Source organism: Acanthochromis polyacanthus, chromosome 22 (assembly GCF_021347895.1).
Source record: "Acanthochromis polyacanthus isolate Apoly-LR-REF ecotype Palm Island chromosome 22, KAUST_Apoly_ChrSc, whole genome shotgun sequence".
Classification (NCBI taxonomy): Eukaryota; Metazoa; Chordata; class Actinopteri; family Pomacentridae; genus Acanthochromis; species Acanthochromis polyacanthus.
In genome coordinates this window covers 3,572,322-3,595,364 of record NC_067134.1, presented here as the reverse complement: position 1 = coordinate 3,595,364, position 23,043 = coordinate 3,572,322, and the positions used below count along the sequence as shown (strand labels likewise).

General features: G+C 41.6%; 1 protein-coding gene and 1 long non-coding RNA gene across 2 annotated transcripts in view; both read right to left on the bottom strand.

Annotated features, from left to right (window-relative positions):
- Positions 1–23,043, bottom strand: part of LOC127531938 (NACHT, LRR and PYD domains-containing protein 12-like) — a 452,657-nt gene that overhangs the window by 342,880 nt on the left and 86,734 nt on the right. The window lies entirely within an intron of this gene.
- Positions 6,871–22,068, bottom strand: LOC127532097 (uncharacterized). Its single transcript, XR_007939351.1, has 3 exons — positions 21,836–22,068; positions 7,691–7,978; positions 6,871–6,995 (listed from the first exon to the last, which is right to left on the bottom strand). It is a non-coding gene; the product is annotated as an uncharacterized LOC127532097 (long non-coding RNA).

The following is a 23,043-nucleotide window of genomic DNA, read 5'->3' as shown; positions in this document are numbered from 1 at the left end:
AGGGAATCACCGGACCAGTTCTCCGTCTTACGGGTCCGGTTCCACTGCCCCCTGAGATCTAACTCAGAGGGATGCTGCAGAACTGTTAAGCTAGTAGACGAGGAAAATTCACCTAGCTTTCTCACTGCCTCCATCCAGACGCCTATCCCTGCTTCCTCTGATAATTAATTTAACTGAGTAGCCACTTTGGTATAGTTAAATTAATCACCAGTTACGCAGCTTTAACGGCAGCTTTTCCACTCATGGATCTTGCACTTGGTAAATTGCTCGGTTTAATTCAGAGATTATGGACATATAGATAACCTCTATGTTTATACCGGGCCAATCTGGCCCCTCTGACTAGGTAACCTTTCAGAACCTCTACTATTGTTGTGCACGCAATAATCTGACTTTTTACATCCAGAGCTAGATGTATAATTATCATTCAGGGATAAAATAAAATAGAAATAAAGAAAAAAATAAAATAGCACTTGCAATTTGTTGTCTTTAATTGCAGAATAATGCTTTATTGAAATATATATTAAAGCAGGGCAAAAGCGTAGCCAATAAATCATCGGACAAATAATCAAACATTATAATATATATAATATTCAAATCACTCATCCTAACTCCTAACTGGTATTATGCTTTCCTAAAAGTAGAGTAAAAATCACCTAATATATGTAGTTTGGAGGGAGAGCCGTAGTCGACTGCTCACCTGAAACCCGACAAGCTTTTGACACTCACCGGGGCCCAGGGGGAAGTGGACGGGGGTCCATTTTTGTTGTTTGGGCCAGTAAAAACTTTGTTAATCCATTCAGGTGTTGTTCCTCACATGGAAAATAGAGTTCAGTAATGTTCCTTCAGACAGCATTATTTCCAGATCACAGTTCTGTAATCCTCAACACTGCAGAATAAGCAGTACTTTGGTCCATAATTCCAACAGAACAGTTATTCCTTTGCAGATCATGTTGAATCCCCCGTCCGAGTTACGTGGCAAAATCCCCTTAGCTCAGGGCATTTCTACCCTGGTTTGCATCAAGCGATTATCACCCAACGACTCCCAACTTGCGTCTCGATCAGATGTAACTTATAGTTTACTGAACCTTATGCATATGCAATGACTTCACCCTTAATTAACATAGCAATGATCTCATACTAAATTAATTTGAGCAATAACTTCATCTCTACCCCCTCCCAACTCGCACACTTGTACCATGCACCGACCGCATGGACACCTCCACTTTTAAGGAACTGAAACTATCTATTTTGGACTGTCCAGACAGCCCATCTTGACTTCTCACCTCTTTACCAGGTTAAAACCCTCTTATTTTAACAGTTATCAAAACTCTTTCTGAAACCTATAAAACCAGTAAAAAGGACATATTTAAAGAAACAACCAACTTATAAAAATGTAGAAGGAATAAAAAAAAAATCAACCCTTCATTCTTTCTAAATGAGGCTCGCTTCTGATTTCTACACTGTTTCAAAATTAAGGAATGTAAGAATAGACACTTGGTTATTTCAAACTCATTCATTAGGTTATGGCATAATCTGACCCTAAATCACAGGTTATAATATCACAATGTTCCCTTATTTAGCTGTTGTTCTGAGAGTCTCCCCTTTGTGGCTGATTCTGGGATCTCATATCTCCATGCTTCACAACACCCCCTTCTATTAGATCCCAGTCAGCCCCTATAAATGGCTAGTTTTGGGATCTCATATATCCATGCTTCACAACACTACTCTCACCTCTGGAGGAGGTCTCAGATTCTGCCTGCCTCTGCTCTGTCCTTACTCCCCTGCCTCACTCTCCCAGGAGGATCGGATCCCACCTGGCCGCTTCCTCAAATCTGTAACCATTTTATAGAAATACAGGTGAAACCAGAAGTTTACACAAACTGTATAAAAAGACACAACATTTGTTTTCTCACCGTCTGACGTAAAATCTGACTTTTTTTCAAACCATTTTACTTAGTTACTGGTGTGACTGAGTCAGGTTTTAGGCAGCCTTGTTCACACATCCCTTTTCAGCTCTGCCCACAAACTTTCTACAGAACTGAGATCAGGACTTTGTGACGGTTATTCCAGAACATTAACTTTGTTCTCCATAAGCCACTTTGTAATTAATTTAACAGAATGCTTTGGGTCATTGTCCATCTGGAAGATCCCTTTGTGCCCAAGCTTTAACTTCCTGGCTGATGTCTTCAGATGTTGCTTCAATATTTCCACATAATAATCTTCTGTCATGATGTCATCTATTTTGTGAAGTGCATCAGTCCCTCCTGCAGCAAAACACCCCAACAACATGATGCTGCCACTGATGTACTTCACAGCTGAGATGGTGTACTCAGGATTCTCCCTTTTTCCTTCAAATGTAACGATGGTCATTATGGCCAAACAATTCAATTTTAATTTCATCAGACCACAGGATAAGTCTCCAAAAATTAAGGTCTGTGTTCCTGTGTGCATTTGCAAACTGTAATCTGAGTTTTTAATGTTCCTTTTGGAGTAATGGCTTCTTCTCGTGGAGTAACCTTTCAGCCCATGTGGGTACAGGACTCATTTCACTGTGGATAATGACACTGTCTTACCAGCTTCATCCAGCATCTTCAGAGGGTCTTTAGCTTTTGTTCTGGAGTTGATACACACATTACGCACCCAAACACATTGATATCTGGGACACAGAACCCTTTAGATTTTCCCATGATGACACACAAGGAAGCATTTTGTTTGAAGTGTGCCTTAAAATACATCCACAGGTGGCCTCCAATGAATAAAAATGTTGTCTATGAACCTACCAAAAGCTTTCAAAACCATGACATCATCAACTGGGCATTCCCAAATAGTTCAGAGGCATAAGTAATCTTAGTGTACGTAAACATCTGACTTTGAAGAAAGTAATTAAAAATTCTCCCCAAAAAATTTTGTCTCATTATTCTGGCATTGAGCAAAAAGAAATAATTTTGGTTATTCTTAGTGACCTGAAACAGGAAAAGTTTAGTCTGAGTGAGATGTTTTTTAACCAGTGTATGTAAACTTCTGGTTTCTACTAAAATGTAAATGTTGAATCTGCAGATGGAGCACAGAAGATGGAGTTATGTTCAGGCCTCCATACTGTCCACAGTCTGTCAGTGTGATCTGATCCCATGTCTGACTTCACAAAGTTCTCAGGAGAACATCTGGATCAGAAGAACATTTTCTGTCTGTTTTTACTGTGACTTTACTGCTTGTTGGTTTTGTATCAACAGTTCCAGTAGAAAGATGATGATGTCTCTGCTGTGGACCTGCTGCTGTCAGCTTCACCTTCATCACTCAACATTTACAGTCTGCTGTCAAACGCTACACAAATCAAACTGATCACTGGACAACATCACACCTGAACATCATTAATATGAACATCAGGAAATATTCTGATGTGATGACAGACCACTGAGTCAACTTTTGTCCTCAATGTTCTTTTTTTGGAATTACGAGAAACTTGTTCAGCAGAAACACAAAGAACAAACCAACATAGCTGAACTATTTCCATCATAAAGTCATCACAAACACATTATCAGGGTTTGTAACATTAAAACACAACTCTGAGCTTTGAGTGAATCAGATTTCTGGAAACAGTCTGACTTTTACCATTCTGCTCTGATAACCTGAGATTCTGTCTGTTAGAAACTGGATCAAATTGTACATCGTGTCCATATCAAACCTGTTCTCAAAAAGAAACTAGACTCTAACTCCTCCTCATTGTATTGGAAATGTAATACTGAGACTGGTGATTATGTGCACTGTTTCTGGTCGTGCTAAACTACAGCGGTATTGGCTGGATATTACAAATGATCTCTCCACTATTTTTGGTAAGTCAATACTGCTGGACCTTATGTGCCTCATACTCGGTCTCCCCGATGTTCATATTACCAACAGTAAGCATAAAAGGCTCTTCAAATTACTGACTTTTGCTGCAAGGAAGAACATTCTGCTCTTTTGGTGAAAGGACGCCACCCCAACAAAGAAATCGTGGCACAATCTCATAATGGACTGTATCCCTAATGAATGTATTACCTGTATGTTGCACTCAACAGTGGACACTTTCCATAAAGTCTGGGAACCGTACTTAAAATATATTGGACCTACACTGTCTTCTCCCATACTATCAGGATTTCCTAAACTGGCATAGCCTGCCGATGTAAATTCCTGTCTGATCTGGAACTTGTTATTGTCTTGTCCCACCTGAGCTATTCTTGTTTTGTTTTTGTTCTTCACATTATGTTTGTGTTTGTTTTCTATAAAAAAAACAAATAGACACATTGTTTAAAAAAATAAACAGCTGATTCCAGATCAATAAAATTTTCCATGACTCAGTTTAACACACTTTGCAGCAACAGTCTCTGTATAATCAGTAGTTTATAGATTCTCATGTTCATGTTAACAAGCTTTAGATAGAAACTGTTGGACAAGTGACTGAATCACTTCACTGATCTCTGGATTATTCTCTATCTGAGAAACCAAATCACGGTTTCAGCACCAATATTACCTCCTCATTGTCATGTGTGACCAAAGCAGCTGCTTCAGCTAAACTTAGATACTCAGTTTAAATTAGAGGAATTATCTGTTGAACTACCGAGCACTGCAAAACAACTTATCAATCTTTGAGATGAATAAAAACTTATAATAAAAAGCAACTCAAAAAATACTACAAATCCATCCAAGCTGTTCTCCCAGACTTTACAAAATAATTCAGATCATATTTTAAACTCTGAACAGGAGTGAATAAAATCTGCTTTCAGAAGATCCTCGTGTAATAATAACTTGAGTGTGTTCACTGAAAACTGTCTAAAACTCCAACATGTGATAAAGTGATGCTGTGATAACACCTGGACAAGAACTTCTACAGTTCTTCATGTGTTTCAGTAGATCTGCATGTTTTCTCCATCAGCCAAAGGAAGAAACACAAAAGAAAAAACTGTCAGATGATCAAATATTAGAATGAAACATCAAACAGTTATTAATTTAACAGCTGTAAACACAAGCAAATGAAAAATCTACATTTTCACAGCATTTGAAACATCAAGAACATCTAAGACTAAGCACAGCTGACATGTGATGTTTGAAATAAACAAGTGGAACACTGAGAATAATGAAAATGTTCTGGAGAACATCTGAAGAACTGAACTACTGATCATGTTCATCACATCTGGACTCACCCAGCCTTTCTGCAGTTCCTCACAGCTGGAATCAGTCTCAGGCGTCCCTCCAATGATGTTCTGTACTTCTTCAGGTCCAACTCATCCAGAACCTCCTCTGACATCTGCAGCATGTAGGCCAGAGCTGAGCAGTGGATCTCAGAGAGTTCCTTCTCTGATCTGTTCTCTGACTGCAGAAACTCTTGGATCTGCTGATGTACTGAGAGATCCTTCATCTCCATCAGACAGTGGAAGATGTTGATGTTTCTGTCTGGAGACATTTTATCACTGTTCATCTTCTTCAGGTTGCTGATGACTCTCTGGATCATTTCTGGATGGTTCTCTGTCCAACCCAGCAGACCTCCTAACAGTCTCTGGTTGGACTCCAGACAGAGGCCATGAAGGAAGCGAACAAACAGGTCCAGGTGACCATTTTTACTTCTGAGGGATTTCTCCATGACTCTGTACATGAACACATCCAGAGTGTCATTGTTATAGTATTTCCAGTCTTTTCCCAGGAAGTCCTCCAGAACCTTCTGGTTCCTGTTGGTATAACAGTGGAACATGTAGACTGCAGCCAGAAATTCCTGAATGCTCAGATGGACGAAGCAGAACACCTTGTCCTGGTACAGTCCACTCTCCTCTTTAAAGATCTGTGTGAACACTCCTGAGTACACTGAGGCTGCTTCCATATTGATGCCACACTCTGTCACGTCGGACTCATAGAAGATCAGCTTTCCTTTCTGCAGCTGCTCAAAAGCCAGTTTTCCCAGAGACTCAACCATTTTCCTGCTGTCTAGATCTGACTCAGCTCCTTTATCATACTTGATCTTCTTGACTTTGGTCTGAACCACCAGGTGGTGGATGAACATCTCAGTCAGGGTTCTGGGCAGATCTCCTCCCTCTCTGCTTCTCAGCAGCTTCTCCAGAACTGTAGCAGTGATCCAGCAGAACACTGGGATGTGGCACATGATGTGGAGGATCCGTGATGTCTTCATGTGGGAGATGATGCTGCTGGCCTGCTCCTCATCTCTGGATCTCTTCCTGAAGTACTCCTCCTTCTGTGGGTCGGTGAACCCCCTGACCTCCGTCACCATGTCCACACAGTCAGGAGGGATCTGATTGGCTGCTGCAGGTCGAGTGGTTATCCAGAGGTGAGCAGAGGGAAGCAGCTTCCCCCTGATCAGGTTTGTCAGCAGCACATCCACTGAGGTGGACTCTGTAACATCAGTCAGGATCTCATTGTTGTCAAAGTCCAGAGGAAGGCGACACTCATCCAGACCATCAAAGATGAACACAACCTGGAAGTCTTCAAAGCTGCAGATTCCTGCTGCTTTGGTTTCTGTGAAGAAGTGATGAACAAGTTCCACCAAGCTGAACTTTCTCTTTGCCAGTAAATTCAGTTCTCTGAATGTGAATGGAAACATGAGCTGGATGTCCTGGTTGCTTTTGTCTTCAGCCCAGTCCAGAGTCAACTTCTGTGTTAACACTGTTTTCCCGATGCCAGCCACTCCCTGTGTCATCACCATTCTGATTGGTTTGTCTTCTCCAGATGGGTCTTTGAAGATGTCTTCTGGTCTGATGGTTGTTTCTGCTCTGTTTGGTTTCCTGGATGCTGCTTCTATCAGTCTGATCTCATGTTCATCATTGACCTCTGCAGTCCCTCCCTCTGTGATGTACAGCTCTGTGTAGATCTCATTCAGAAGGGTTTTCTGTCCTGCTTTAGCGATGCCCTCAAACACACACTGGAACCTCTTCTTTAGGTTAGACTTTAGTTTGTCTTGACACCCGGACAGAATCTCTGAATCAAAAACAAGAAATTACACAAATGAGAAGATCCTGTGGAAAAAACCGGATGAATGAAAACATATTGTGGGAAGTCTGAGCTAGATTCATCTTAATGGACTGCCAGGTCCTCACTGGGTGGGAGGTTTTATGGTAAAGTCATCCTTTGTGTTATGAAATCAGAGAGGATGATGCAAACACAGACTGAGTTAAAGCAGAGAGGAACAGTTTTACTGGGGTTTGATGGATACTAAAATAGGAGCTTAAAGACAATAAACAGAGTTAGAGGACAAGCACAAATAAACACACACATATACACATTTATATACAACTGAGAACATCTGAAGGGTGGAAGAAGTGATACATGGAAAACAACCAAGTTCAGCATAGCCAGGATTTCATTGTGTAAATGGTTTAACTTGTGGTTACACTTGTAGTTCTTGTATACTTATGAATTACATTCTATTAAATTAAAGCCTTTGTTTCAAACCATCATGCTCCATCTCCTTTCCTGTGCCTCGGCCTCCCAGAAACTGTAACAGTCAGGTGGATAATGTGTTTTGTGTTCCCCTCGGATTTTGTCAGATCTGATTTGTTTGTCACATTTTCACAAGAAAATTTTGTATTAATGGTTTTTCCTGCTGCTGTGGATATTTTTGGTCCTATCGTTCCTTATGCCAGATGTATCATATTAATTAATCATTCTAGCATCTATTTATTCTCCTTGGTATCTCTGGAACATCCCTTACCTGTCGGTTCTTTGATGGTTCTTGAGATTTTCCTCACCAGTTCAGTTTTATCCATCTTCATTAAAACCTTCTCAGTGACTTTAATGGCATTTGTAGTACCATAGGTCTGGACCATTTGATCCACGGTGTTGAACCTGTTTGCCTTCTCCAAGTGAGACTTTGAGATTGATTTGAAGTCTCCAAGGACTCCTTCCTGGTACAAGAACCATTTGAAGTTTTCAAACTCCTCATCTCCCAAATCTTTCAAAGTCCTCAGAAGGACTTCTTGAGGCGTCATCATCTTTCACCCTGTAAAGATCCAACAGAAATGACAAGAAATAAATTGTTGCTGTGAAAACAGCTGCACAGTTTACTTTATGATTCATCATCAGTCTGCATGACTGAAGAAGCTGTTGTAGATATATTCATTAGCAAGTGAAACTGCTTCATTGTTTGATTGTGTGGATTGCTGGAGAGAGAGAGAGAGAGAGAATGTTTTGACTGAAGTAACCGGAGTGTAGACCTACAGAGGTAGAACCAGTTGAGTCTAATGACCCTCCCAACACCTTAATACAGGTCAAAGAGTCTAATGACCCTCCCAACACCTTAGTACAGGTCAAAGTCTTATTTGTTGGAGAAATAAAGTCCAATGCATCAGTCTTTGGTTTGGGTTTTACACTGACTATGTGATTATGGGCAGTAAAAACCACCAGGGGCAACACTTCACAATCAATGGAAACATTGTGTAGTATCTGACCAGCTACTTGTGGGAAAACATACATTTCCTTTTGCCTATGTAAGCACGGGGTCTCTGACCTGAGATGCGTTTCTGTCTGGGAGAGTGAAAATTGACGTGGGGCCTGTCATTGAAGGGAAGTCATATGTTATGTTAGGTTTCCATGCATGAACCTGTATCAGTGAGGGACATCTGTTACCCTAGAGGAGAAACCCTATGCTATATTGATTTAGGGGTTCCTGTTTTTACCAGAGTTGTCAGATGCTGAGTTGGGGGTGCATCCTGTTTTTCAAAGTCTCAGAGGTTGAGCTCATATCTTTACCAGAAGGGTATAAAGCTGATCACTAGCCCATTGTTCAGGAGGGAATCGATTGGCAGGCTCCTTCCAGACAACTCTGTCTGTACTGATGCTGTTCTTTCTTTTAATAAAAAACTTGTAAAGAAAGTCAGTGGCACGGACGTTTTCTCCTTCACCTGCACATCACGGACATCAGAGAAACTACAACAACTGAAGTGTTGCAAAATCCACACCAGCACCATTGCCTCCTTTTCAGTGACTGACTAGTTTAGTTCATGTTTATTAATCTTGCTTGAAAAGAAACTCACAGGACAATGTCGCAGTTTGTCTTAAAAATAGAGGATGTGCAGGTGTTGAAAACGTCCGCTGACACTGTTGCTTTAATATAATAATTTTATTGCAAAAACACAGCATCTAATCAGGCACCATGGTCTGCCTGATGGGGAGTTTCAGAAGCCAATACAGAAGTCTCCTAGAGCAAATAAGTCAGGTTGGTCTTATAGGTTTAGTACAGGCGTAAACTAACCGTGACATCACCCGTTGGTTTCAGCGCCAAGAAAATGAAGCCCGGATTTTGCTACTTCCTCGTCATCGTTTTGGATTTTTTGGAGCCAGTGACGTAAAAAGCGTCAGCAAACAGGCTGGACCGGAGAGCAACTCGGGCAGGATTGGCTGAGGACTCTCTTATCCCACCCACATTTTACCGCAGAGGCTTCTGTTGCTGTCTATCAAGTACAGCCATGCCCCCTGGCTCCGCCAACTTTAACGATTTATTTAAAATTCAGTATTGATTTATTTTAAGATCGGCCACCTGATCTCTCATTTTGACCATGAAAACTAACGGGAAAAAAATCTTGAGCTGTAGAAAATCAGGCTATCAAATTTTATTTTTTCCAAAAATTAATTGGGGTCTATGGAGAAAAAGCTTTTTGGAGCCAACCCTAGCAGACGGCGTGATATTGCAAGTTTTTGACACTTCCGGGTTGGCTTCAATTCTGGAGCCAGATCCTATGTCCACTATATATACAGTCTATGATTTAGTAATGTAGCCGCAAGGCGACACAAGCCAGTGTCTTATTGTGCTGGTCCCAAGCCCAGATAAATATAGAGGGTTGTGTCAGGAAGGGCATCCAATGTAAAACTTTGGCCAAACCAAACATGCGAATCAAATGTATGACTTCCATACCGGATCGGTCGAGGCCCGGGTTAACAATGACCGCCATCGGTGCCGGCGACCTACAGGGTGCCGGTGGAAAATGGACGACTGTTGGTCGAAGAAAGAGGGGAGGAAGGTGTGCTCGTAGGAAAAGAGAGAAGAAGAACACCAAGAGTCTAGGACTGAGAGTAGGGACTTTGAATGTTGGAACTATGACAGGAAAAGGTAGAGAGCTGGTTGACATGATGCAGAGGAGGAAGGTGGACATACTGTGTGTCCAGGAGACCAGGTGGAAAGGTAGTAAAGCTAGAAGTTTAGGAGCAGGGTTCAAGTTGTTCTATCATGGTGTAGATAGGAAGAGAAATGAAGTAGGAGTTATCTTGAAGGAGGAGTTTGTTAGGAATGTCCTGGAGGTAAAAAGAGTGTCAGATCGAGTGATGAGCCTGAAGCTAGAAATCGAAGGTGTGATATTCAATGTTGTTAGTGGGCATGCTCCACAGGTAGGATGTGAGCTGGAGGAGAAGGAGAAATTCTGATTGGACCTTGATGAAGTGATGCAGAGCACCTCTAGAAGTGAGAGAGTTGTCACTGGTGCAGACTTCAATGGACATGTTGGTGCAGGAAACAGAGATGATGAGGAGGTCATGGGCAGGTTTGGTATCCAGGAGAGGAATGCAGAAGGACAGATGGTGGTTGACTTTGCAAAAAGGATGGAAATGGCTGTAGTGAATACTTTCTTCCAGAAGAGGCAGGAACATAGGGTGACCTACAAGAGTGGAGGTAGGAGCACACAGGTAGACTACATCTTGTGTAGACGGTGTAATCTGAAGGAGATCAGTGACTGCAAAGTAGTGGTAGGTGACAGTGTAGCCAGACAGCATAGGATGATGGTGTGTAGGATGACCCCGGTGGTGAAGAAGTTGAAGAGGGCAAATGCAGAGCAGAGGACCAAATGGTGGAAGCTGAAAAAGGAAGAGGGTTGTATGACTTTCAGGAAAGAGTTGAGGCAGGCTTTGGATGGTCAGGAAGTGCTTCCAGATGACTGGACAACTACAGCAAATGTGATCAGGGAGACAGGTCAGAGAGTACTTGGTGTGTCATCTGGAAGGAAAGGAGACTTGGTGGTGGTATGAAGAGGTACAGGAGTGGATCCAGAGAAGGAGGGTAGCTAAGAAGACGTGGGACACTGAGAGGACTGAAGAGAGTAGACAGGAGTACAGGGAGATGCAGCGTAAGGTGAAAGTAGAGGTGGCAAAGGCCAAACAAGGGGCTTACAATGACTTGTATGCTAGGTTGGACAGTAAGGAGGGAGAGACTGATCTGTACAGGTTGGCAAGGCAGAGAGACAGAGATGGGAAGGACGTGCAGCAGGTTTGGGGTGATAAAGGATAAGGATGGAAGTGTGTTGACAGGTGCCAATAGTGTGATGGGAAGACGGAAAGCATACTTTGAAGAGTTGATGAATGAGGAAAATGAGAGAGAACGAAGAGTAGAAGAGGTGACTGTTGTGAACCAGGAAGTAGCAAAGATTAGTAAGGATGAAGTGAGGAGGGCATTGAAGAGGATGAAGAGTGGAAAGGCACTTGGTGCTGATGATATAGCTGTGGAGGTATGGAAGTGTCTCGGAGAGGTAGCAGTAGAGTTTCTGACTGGGTTGTTCAACAGGATCTTAGATAGTGAGAAGATGCCCAAGGAATGGAAGAGAAGTGTGCTGGTGCCCATCTTTAAGAACAAGGGAGATGTGCAGAGTTGTGGCAACTACAGAGGAATAAAGCTGATGAGCCACATGATGAAGGTATGGGAAAGAGTAGTTGAAGCTAGACTAAGGGCAGAGGTGAACATCTGTGAGCAACAGTATGGTTTCGTGCCAAGAAAGAGTACAACAAATGCAATATTTGCTTTGAGGATGTTGATAGAGAAGTACAGAGAAGGTCAGAAGGAGCTGCATTGTGTCTTTGTAGATCTGGAGAAAGCTTATGACAGGGTGCCCAGAGAGGAACTGTGGTTTTGTATGAGGAAGTCTGGAGTGGCAGAGAAGTATGTTAGAGTGGTGCAGGACATGTATGAAGACTGTAATACAGTGGTGAGGTGTGCTGTAGGTGTGACAGAGGAATTCAAGGTGGAGGTGGGACTACATCAGGGATCAGCTCTGAGCCCTTCCTTGTTTGCTATGGTGATGGACAGGATGACAGACGAGGTTAGACAGGAGTTTCCATGGACTATGATGTTTGCAGATGACATTGTGATCTGTAGTGAGAGCAGGGAACAGGTGGAGGAGAAGCTAGAGGCGTGGAGGTTTGCCCTGGAAAGGAGAGGAATGAAGGTTAGCCGCAGCAAGACGGAGTATCTGTGTGTGAATGAGAGAGACCCAAGTGGAAGAGTGAGGTTACAGGGAGAAGAGGTCAAGAAGGTGGAGGATTTTAAGTACTTAGGGTCAACAGTCCAGAGCAATTCAGAGTGTGGAAAAGAGAGGAAGAAGCGTGTACAGGCAGGCTGGAACGGCTGGAGAAAAGTGTCAGGTGTGATGTGTGATAGAAGAGTTTCAGCTAAAATGAAAGGAAAGGTTTACAAAACTGTGGTGAGACCAGCCATGTTGTTTGGTCTGGAGACAGTGTCCCTGAGGAAAAGACAGGAGGCAGAGCTGGAGGTAGCAGAACTGAAGATGCTGAGGTTCTCTTTGGGAGTGACCAGGATGGATAGGATCAGGAATGAGTCCATCAGAGGGACAGCACATGTTAGAGGCTTTGGAGATAAAGTCAGAGAGGCCAGACTGAGATGGTTCGGACATGTCCAGAGGAGAGAGAGTGAATATATTGGTAGAAGGATGCTGAGTTTCCCACTGCCAGGCAGGAGGACTGGAGGAAAACCAAAGAGGAGGTTTATGGATGTGGTTAAAGAGGACATGAAGGTAGTTGGTGTGAGAGAAGAGGATGCAGAAGACAGGGTTAGAAGGAGGCAATTGATTCGCTGTGGCGACCCCTGAAGGGAAAAGCCGAAAGGAAAAGAAGAAGGTCTTTTAGGTTGTGGCGTAGAAGTCACATCTGGTTTCCCTTTAAGACTTTGGTGGAAAACGAAGTGCTTCTTCAACCAAGCTCTGTGTGGGTCTCAAAGGGCCCCATTCAACACTATCTGGACAGTGGGCCCCCTAAGGGCCCCCTAAGTCAACATAGCATAGAGTTTCTTGTACAGAATAACACATTCCAATGAAATGAGCTACATATATCTCACTGAGGTTCCAAATACGATGAGCAACTCATATCATATCAGATACTACAACAATCCACACTCTGGGCATTCTACTGCAAAACGACGACAACTCCCCACCATCCTTGGTTGTCATCTCTCTGCACTTTGAATAGCTGACCAAGGAGTGCTGCTAATAACACTGGCGATAAAAACAACAGAGCTTACTCCTTGAAATGCCTCCTGACATTGTGGAGTCCAGATAAACTCCGCTCTCTCCTCTAACAGGTCTGTCAGCAGGGAGACTAACGATGCAAAGTTTTTACAAAACCAAACATTCACAAGAGACGTCTCAGCTCCTTTTTTTAGGTCAAAATATTTTGATTAAAGTTTTTACCAAACAAATTATTTGCACTGCACAGGAGTAGTAGAAAAAATATAGTACATAAAAAAAAACTTCATTTGTGCAGATTACAAGGCAAGATCACAAACAAACAAGAAAAAAAGAGAGAAAACAATCCCCCACCCTCCCCCCACCACTGCCAGTGACTCTAGCAAATGAGCACAGATTTGTTGAGTATACTTGAGTAAATGAGTTGAGAACTGTAGTCCATACTAAGGAAATGAAAGGTAAGTAAGTAAACAATTATAGTGGTTGCTTCAAATGGAATGAAACACGTTTAGAAATGGGCCCCACATGTTATTAAAGCTTCTTGTTGAGAATTTAAGTGCGCATCTGATTTTTTCCAGTTTAAGGCAGGACATCACATCCGCAATCCACTATGAATGAGTGGGTGGGCAGGGGTCCCTCCACTTCAGCAGAATTGCCCGCCGAGCAAGAAGCAGAGCAGAGGACAGCGAGTGTCATCTGTGAGCGGATAGGTGGAGACCTGAGTCGATAAAACCAAATAAAGCAGTCAGGGGATCAGCCTTCAGATTGATGCTAAAAATCTGAGAGTGTTTAATACTCCTGTCCAGTATTTACTAATGAAGGGACAGAGCCAGAAGATGTGTATGAGGGATGCCTCAGTATGGTGGCATTTGTTACAAAGAGGGTTGACGTCCGGATAAACATGCGACAGTCTGGCTTTAGAGAGGTGGGTTCTATGAACAACCTTAAATTGAATAAGGCAATGGCGAGCGCAGAGAGAGGTTGAGTTTACTAGTTTAAGAATTACGGACCATGTGTCAGCTGAGAGAGAGAGATTGAGGTCTTCCTCCCACGCCACCTTCAGTTTATCGGTGGAAGTGAGCATTAAGTTCTGCATCCTATCATAGAAACTAGAAATAAGTCTTTTCTTAAAAGGGTTAGAGGATAGGACAGTATCAAGCAAGTTTTCTTGAAGCAGTCGAAGGAGGTTAGGAGATTGAGAGAGGATATACTGCCGAACTTGTAAGTATCTGAAAAAGTGTGATTCAGGGAGGTCAAATTTCTCCCTTAACTCATTCGCTGCCATTGACGTCTATAGACGTCAATTGAAATCCGAACGTTCGCTGCCAATGACGTCTATAGACGTCAATCATGTTTTTTGACTGGGGGGGCTGCAGGATAGTCTGTCGGAGCTTGTCGGGGAAAATCCTGGAGTTTTGTAACGTGAGAGTGTTGCGGTGGGCCAAAAGAATGACAAAGACAGTGACCATGGTGGGGCGACAGCAAAAAGTGCCGTTGCTTTAAAAGCATCCCAGACAGTGAGGTTGGACACTTCGGGGAAATGTTGGTGGTAAAGAAAAAGTTTATCTCCCTCTCTATAAATTTAACAAAATTGTCATCTGAAAGTAAAGTTGAGTTAAATCGCCATTGCCTATTCTTTGGTGGAATATCAGGAAGAGATATTTCCAAAATCAAGGGTACATGGTCAGAAATCACAATGCTCTGGCATGCACAGGTGTTGACCAGTGGGAGGAGCTGTTTGTCAACAAAGAAGTAATCAATTCTGGTATATGTATGATGAACTGGTGAGAAAAAGGAATATTCTTTATCATTGGGGTGCAAAGTGCGCCACACATCGCAAATGCCATAATCAGAAAGAAAGGTTTTGATAAAGGAAGCAGATTTGCTAATTTTGCTAGTTTTGGTGGATGACCTGTCCAAAGTTAAGTCAAGCCAACAATTGAAATCACCCCCAAGTATGAGACGGTAAGTATTAAGGTCTGACAAAGTTGAGAACAGCTGTTCAAAGAAAGCTACATTATCCGAGTTAGGAGCATAGACATTCACAAGTGCCACCAAAGAATTATACAATTTACCACAGACCATCACATATCTCTCAGACTTGTGAGAAACCACACTGTGTGATTCAAAAGAAACACCCTAATTAATAAGGATTGAAACCCCCCTTGTTTTGGCTTGGAAAGAGGAATGGAACTGTTGCCCGTGCCATCCTGACAGTAGACGACTATTATCTGATTTAAGGTGTCTAATATGTGAAAGAATCTTTTTCCTTTTAATTGGATGGTTTAGGCCCTTAACATTCCAACTCAAAAACTTCAAGCGGTCAACCACAGTATAGAACTAAATAAAGAGGTTGTGTAATACAAGTGAACAGTAACATAACAGCTTCAAGCAGGAACTGCATTGAAAAAGTGCAGGCAGGTAAAAACAGGCAAAAAAAGAACTAAACCAAATTGAGAACCCAAGCATCACTGGCAGTGGCGACCCCCCCCCCCACACACACACACACACACACACACCCACACACACCCACACACCCTACCCACCCAAGAAAGCTGTTACAAAAACAAACAGCAAGCTCTTCAAGACACCCCCTATACAAAACATCTTCCTGTGTTTAACAATTAACCAGAGACTCAAAATGAACATTGTATACTGACAGTCAATAGAAACTTTGAGGTAGAAATGTATGCAGAATTCTACTTGTAGGGGGGGTTGTAATTATTCATTGTGGATTTACTGATGATCTACTGCCCTGGTAGTTGAGATAATGATGAGTTGTCATTTTGTCATGATTCATTGCACATGGGTTGGTCACTTTGCAAAAGTGAACCAAATACACACCAAGCAATACTCAGTGAGTATCTGCACAATGTGAGAATGGGTTTTGAAGGCCTATATAAAGGCCCAAAAAGGCCACCATTGTTAGTCCAGTGAACAGCATCATGCCGCGTCTATCACATGAACAACGTCTCTGGGCACTGGGTATGGTGGAGGCCGGTTTGAGCTACAGTGATGTAGTCAGGCGTATGGGCTGTTCCCAACCCACCATCAGAAGCCTGGTCCAAAGCATGTGCCGACGGATTGCTGCCTGCATCGAAGCAAATGGAGGCCATACTCGGTATTGACTGTTGTGACTTTGTGTTTGGCAGGTGCCGTTTTCTTTTGTAAAATTCTTTATTTTGAAATCATTCTTGAAACTTTAGATTTTTGTTTCTCTATGCCAATATGCTCAACAAATGATTCATATAAAGAAAATCCAGTTTCAGGCTTCAAAATAAAAATTATGTTGAAGAATATGGTCTCAAAGTTTTTAATGACTGTCAGTGTATAAAGCAGAGTGCCCTGTAACAGTCATATATGTTGGAATGTGCATAAAGTGACTGTAAAGCATCCCTCTAGGATGTGGGGGACCTGGGGAGACAGTCTATATACTTGCGTGCATCTTTCACTGAGCTGATCCACTTTCTCTCTCCGCCAGGTAGCGTTAGCCGTAGCCGCGCTGGAAAGAGTAGCGCCGGCTTTAGACCCAGCTTGTAAAGTTCTGCCATTACATTCTTATATTCCACTCTCTGGTTCAGAACCTCAGGGCTGTACTCTTCCAGGATGTGTATCATATGACCCTGGAACACCATTTTCCCCCTATGTCTTGCTTCCCTGATTAGGAGCTCCTTAGTTTGGCACCGGTGTAGGCGAAGGATGACCAGTCGCGGGCGCTCTCCTTGGGCCGGCTTGGGGGCTAGCGAGTGGTGGGCCCTGTCAATCTCCAGGGGGGGAGTGACAGGATCTCGTTTCTGAACACTTTACACAGTAAGGTAGAGAAAAACTCTGTGGGGTGTTCACTTTCAGTCGATTCGGGTATTCCAAGAATGCGTATGTTCTGGCGCCGGCTTTGGCTCTCCAAGTCTGTAACTTTAGCCTTTAACTTGATGTTAGCCTCTTGTAGCGCTGCACAGATAGACTCGAGGTCCAGGACCCGCTGATTGACGTCATCCGCCGCGAGTTCCAAGGATGAAAGATGCTTGCCATGGTCCTCCACAGTTAGTCTCATTTTGTCAAGCTTAGAGTCCAAAGTTGTAAAAGAGGCCTTGAACTCGGCAGAGAGTGACTGGCGGTGCTCCTCCAGCACCTCGGTGATAGCATCTAGCGTCAAGCGAGCTTCTTCTTTCTTCTGTCTGGTGTTTTTAGAAGCCATGGCAGCGAAAGTGGTGGCGGATTTGGAAAAATTAGCTGTCGCTCCGCAGACTGAAGGCAAACAGTGAGCACTAGTTAGGAAAATGAAGGGCAAAGGGGTTATAAATGCTATTGATAACCGGAGCGTTCTCACGTGTGACTACTCCATTCAAGACCGGAACCGGAAGCCAGTCTCAGCTCCTTTTTGGTTTCTGGTTGAGGAAACTGCTGCACAGCTGAGATCTTGGCCTGCACTGGGTGGACTTGATCATGTCCCACCATCTTACCACCGTATGTTACAGTGGCCTTGGAAAACTCATATTTTGTCAAGTTGATAGTTACTGTGACCAGACCAGCTATCAAACAGAATGCAGTTGACAAACACCTCCACTGGTAGAAAACTCTGCTCATAGAAAACAGACTATGTAGAATAAAAGACTTGGTGTCAGCTTGGATAAATCTGACATTAGAGCACCTTACAGCAGCATTTCTTTCAAAGTCATTTTTGGTCATACACCTGTCTGAGAGAACCCAGCATCATCTACCATAGTCTGCATGTGAGGCGTTCAGGGAACATGAGGAAATTGTAGTCTATCGATATGCAAATGTTCCACAAATTAATCGTTTAATCTGTAGTCAGTTTAACGGAGCATTATCAGACAACTTCACAGTTAATAATGAAGACTGTCAAAGGAAAAACATCGCTGACTCAGTGTGAATCTGGTAGGAGACAGTAAAGAATGAAGAGGAATGGAACCATCAGCAGCTTTTTACAGCCAAAAAGAAGAGAGGAGGAAGACCATCCCAGAGAGGAGATGGAGGAGGAAGAGTTAAGAGAGAGAGAAAGAAATGAAGGCATGCAGAGCTCAGACAGCGAAAGGGAATCAGAGACTATCTCTGGTCCAGCTGGTCCTCGTGGTATGAATATTACTTTAGTATCTGAGGAAGAAGTACACTTAAGATCATAAGTAGACCCTTACTTCTTCAGAATATCCGGATATTGGAATTATAGAGTGAAAAAATGGAAGAAACAAAGAGCATGAATACTAAAAGCTGTGAGTGTCCGTATTCAGCTCTTATAGATCCATGTCGTCTTTATGCAGCACTGGCTTTGATCACTAATGGAAGTTGTAGTTTCTCAGACATTGAGGATGTGCAGATGTTGAAGAAAACGTCTGTTGACTCTGACTTGCTGAATAATAATAATAACTTTATTGCAAAGAACACAGTATCTGATAAGGCACCATGGTCTGCCCGATGGAGAATTCAGAGCCAATGCGAATCTCCCTGAACAACAGTACGTGCTCGCTTATGTAGCTTTGGTCACATATGAAGTCATCACATATGCTTCCTATTAAAAGACCAAAGTAGAAAAAAGAGGGCCACTTCAATAAACCTCCGAGACATAGAGGCCCCAAAAAGACCGGCATCGAGTCACTCCAAACAGTCAAGAACAGACAAAGCACATTCCATTCTACTGACTTAAGTAACACATATCTCAGGTCAGATGTATGAAGGTATTTCAGGTGCAAAATGTTTGAGCACCTGTAACATTGAATTTGTAGTTGTGTACATTGAATTTGTATGTGTATCAGCAAATCTGATTTCCCACACTCTATGAGTTGTGTACTTGTAAAATAATTTGTTGGATGTGCCGATTTTTTTCTTCCCACAAATACAACACAAAAATACACATTCACAAAATCGTAATTACAGGTGCACAAATCATATTTACAGGTGCACAAATCATATTTACAGGTGCACAAATCCTTCTCTACAAGTCACATATTTCAACACTGACACTCACATTTTGCACCTATTGTTGCAGCACACTAAGTGCAAAACATACTTGTGCACCTGTATTGTACGAAGTGAAGTTGAAGTGAGAATTTGAGTATGTGCAAATCTGAATGTGAACTTGTGCACTAAGTATGTGAAATAATTTACCACGAAAATAGCTGTGTCCTCTAACACACGAACACAAATTGCTACTTACAACCACTCGAATCCTCCCCACGAGTCACACATTCTCTGTTTTCTACAGGTGCAAATCAGAAATCGTACTTCCGGTCCCGCTGAGATATTCGGTGCAAAACTACAAAACGATCCGATCTGTGTATAAATTCTATGCTCTGAGATTGACAGACTTTTCGGCCAGTCAGAGAGACGCTTTGCCCGCCCAGCCAATCAGAGGTTACTATTCCATCCGAGGTCGCTTTACCGACTTCCGGGTGTGGAATTTCATGATGGAGAGAGTGCAGGGAGTTCTTGTTTTGGACGGCTGGTCTGCTCTAATCTCTATAATGCGCATTTCCCAATGACTCAAATAACTTATCCATTCCTCTTAGTATATTGAAATCAAAGCCGACACTCTCTCCATACAAAATGTGAGCGTGTCAGTGTTGAAATATGTGACTTGTAGAGAAGGATTTGTGCACCTGTAATTACGATTTTGTGAATGTGTATTTTTGTGTTGTATTTGTGGGAAGAAAAAAAATCGACACATACAAGAAATTATTTTACAAGTACACAACTCATAGAGTGTGTGAAATCAGATTTGCTGATACACATGCAAATTCAATGTACACAACTACAAATTCGATGTTACAGGTGCTCAAACATTTTGCACCTGAAATACCTTCATACAGATACTCCAAAGTCATGAGTGTGAATGGAGATCCTTGTTATACAGAAAGATATGGTCCACACAGTCCTACTGTTAAACATGCATTATTTAAAATCAAATGTTAATCATTTCCATCCTACAACTGTTGCACTGAAGTTGTACTAATAAGAACAGTTCATATTTAGAACTGAGAACAAATACATTGGGTTCTACACCTCTTCCTTCTTTCTCCAAACATCAGCAACATTTCATGGCCAAAGAGCTCTAGTTTGGTCTCATCTGACCAAAGGACATGCTTCCAGTATTCATAATCTTTATCCAGGTTGTCCTGAGCAAACTTCAGTCTGGTTTGAAGGTGTCTCTTCTGCAGAAGTGGAGGGTTAGGGTTCAGTCCATTTCTGTGTCTTCTTTGACACTAGAATTCCTGACTTGTCTCAGTCATTAACTAGTGTTCTGGTGGTTATTCTAGCATCTTTAGACACATCTCTCACAAATTTTCTTTCCAGAATCTTCAAAATCTTTGGCTTCCTCCCTCTGCCAGACTTGTTCTGTACTGTGTGGCTCTCTTTGTATGTCTTCTTTAGACTTCTCACTCCACTTCTTAACACTTGGAAATGCTGTGATAACTTTGTAGACCCTTCTCCTGCTTTGGAAGCATCAACAATTCTTTATCTGAAGTCTGAGCTGATTTTTTGACATGATGCTTTCTCAAGTGACAGCTCAAATCTTTAACAAAGTTTTTATACTGTGCATAAAGTGTAGAACAACCCCCATTGTTAACTTGATTGATTGATTGATTGATTGATTACAAGCTGTGAGCATCACAGAGTTAAAGCACATGATTGGACAAAAGTGGTTTGTGGTTTGGCTCAATAAAAAGGTCAGTTTTTAAGGAGGCTAATCATTTTTGACCCTGGTAGTTTTTGATTTTTGTTAAATAATTTTATTTCTGTGTGGAAAGTGAAAAATGTAAGAGTCCAAAATAAAACTAGAATGTTTGGAAAAGCCATGCTAAAAATTCTTTGATCTGTTTGTCAACACTTGGGAATTTGTTTCCCAAAAACTTAAAATTTCATATGGGGGATATTCATTTCATCTTCAACTGTGTTGTACTTTTTAAAAAATAATTTCATCACAAAACATCTTTAGGATGAAAAAAAATAGTACATGTCAAATATTTACTTGGAAAACAGCTGAAACTGTTGCTAAAGAGAGAGCTTGGGATCAGAGGAAGACTTGTTGTTTGAACTTGGAAGATAGAATGTCTGACAGTATAAAGATTTTCCTGACAAAAATGTTTGCAGTTCAGAGTGTGGGGTGATGGGATATGTAGTGTTTGTCTACATTCAGTCAGAAATGAGCACAGCTAGACAGCCTTAAAAAATGTTGCAGTTTTGCAACTGTGGCCTCAGAGGGTGAAATGAATTGTGCAATACAGCGGTTATGGTGAATGTGACGGTTTCACAAATAAGTGATAAAGCTGCCAGTGAGGAAAGGCTGTCACATTAACACAATGTACATTTTAGTACCACTTAGGTTTGGTGACCTGAGATGGTACCAACATCTGGTCTGGCCCATGAAATGACAATTATTTATAAAACACATTTATTTCAGCAGTATTTGTATCAGTTTGATAACTCCTGCTGGTTGGGAACACCCAAAAATGTCTGAAGATTTTTTCTTAAAAGATTTTTTTACTTAATATTTTAGTTGTGTCACAACTGCGTTGTTTTTGAGTTAAAATACGATGAATGATTGAATCAGTTTTATTGTGACATACCTATATACAAGATAAAAACAGTTTAAAGTGTCTTTTACTCACCTTCAGACGGAGAAAAGAAGCTGCAACATGAAGACGGTAAAAGCAGAACTAATTTGAGGAACAGGAACGGCCGTAACGTCACTGTTGTCAGGGAAACGAAGCAGGAAACCTGATGGATCAGTTTGTGGTGAAAATGTGTGTTAGGGAACATTTTCCATTTCTTTCTAATTCTATAAATATGAAGCTTTTAGGAAGAATAAAGAAGAATCAATCCCAGAAGTGATGACTCCATTTCAACACTAAATGTCCTGAGAAGCTGTTTTACAGGAACTACAGTCAGAGAGGGAATCTACACTCTACATGTCAGCTGAGGAATCCAAACCTTCTCTGGCTTCATATTCTTCTTTGTCTGCTGCTGTGGACTTTAATCCACTCCTCATTTCAATGTGGAAGCTCAATAGTTTAGTGTTCTGCTCTCCTTTAGTCTCTTCTTGGATTTGATCACTTCCTGATTTTTTCTGTCTTTGCTTTAAACCACTTTCTGTCATCTTTCCACATTCATGAAAATGTCTTTTGGATTGGATTAATTCATTGAAACTTTGAAGAACTTCACTCATTCTTTCCCATTTCATTGCTTCATTGGTATGTTTGACTCTCATAATGACACACAGTTTGGTAAATGTCACACTTTGAGCCTCTAGACCCACAACATCACTTTGTAAATTCTGTTTTTAAGGATCATTTAATGTCCTTACAACTGAGAACCTGCCTCACAAATTCACTTTCATGCTGTTTTAATGTGAAATATTGAACGTTTTCCTCCATTTATCTGATATCTTCCAGATGAAATCAGCCAACAGTGTCTGAAATCACTGATTGTAGCTGCTCCACTGTTTACTCGTGTGTTTTCTCTCTATATCTTCAGAATAATTCCTCCTCTGATTCTTCAGGCTGTTTCCAGTCCAGCAGCAGCAGCGTCCTCTGCAGGTTGGACAGATAAAAGCTTCCAGCATCTAAGATAAGATAAGATAAGATAAGATAAGATAAGATAAGATAAGATAAGATAAGATAAGATAAGATAAGATAAGATAGACTTCATTGATCTCACAAAGGAGAAATTTACTGTTACAGGGCTCTTAGGAACAAAAACAGAGGAGTGCATGAGATAAAACTGAATAAGTTGGTTGAAATGAATGAAAGAAAAGAATCAATGAATAAATTGATTAAATTAGACAAAATAAATATATGACAAAAAATGAAAACACACA